Raw genomic sequence first — 377 nt, 5'->3', positions numbered from 1 at the left:
CTCATGTTTTTAATATGTCACTATATTTTTTCATCAACAAATAATTGTACTTTATCAGAGGTGTGGAGGGAAGGTCTGGCCCTGTAAGCAAGCTATGCCATTAGCTAGACATCTTTGCTAAAACAAATCTGCCATGAAATGACTAAAGGCTGACATTTAAATCACGTTTAAGATTTTAGGGTCCGCAGTCCTTGACATCTCTCAGAATTAACTCAGCAAAAAAGCACTATATCAGTTCACTCTTCTTCATATATTCAAGGACAATTTTCCCCACGAAGAGGGCTAAAACAGTTGCTTAAAAGGTGTTTTAAAGTTTTAGGATGAATTGTGGTTTTTAAAAATGTGAAATCGTAATGCAACACAATTGTACATCAAAG

The sequence above is a fragment of the Alligator mississippiensis genome, chromosome 3 (genome assembly GCF_030867095.1).
Source record: "Alligator mississippiensis isolate rAllMis1 chromosome 3, rAllMis1, whole genome shotgun sequence".
Classification (NCBI taxonomy): domain Eukaryota; kingdom Metazoa; phylum Chordata; order Crocodylia; family Alligatoridae; genus Alligator; species Alligator mississippiensis.
The sequence above is the reverse complement of the archived record's forward strand: the minus strand, read 5'-3'. Positions refer to the sequence as shown.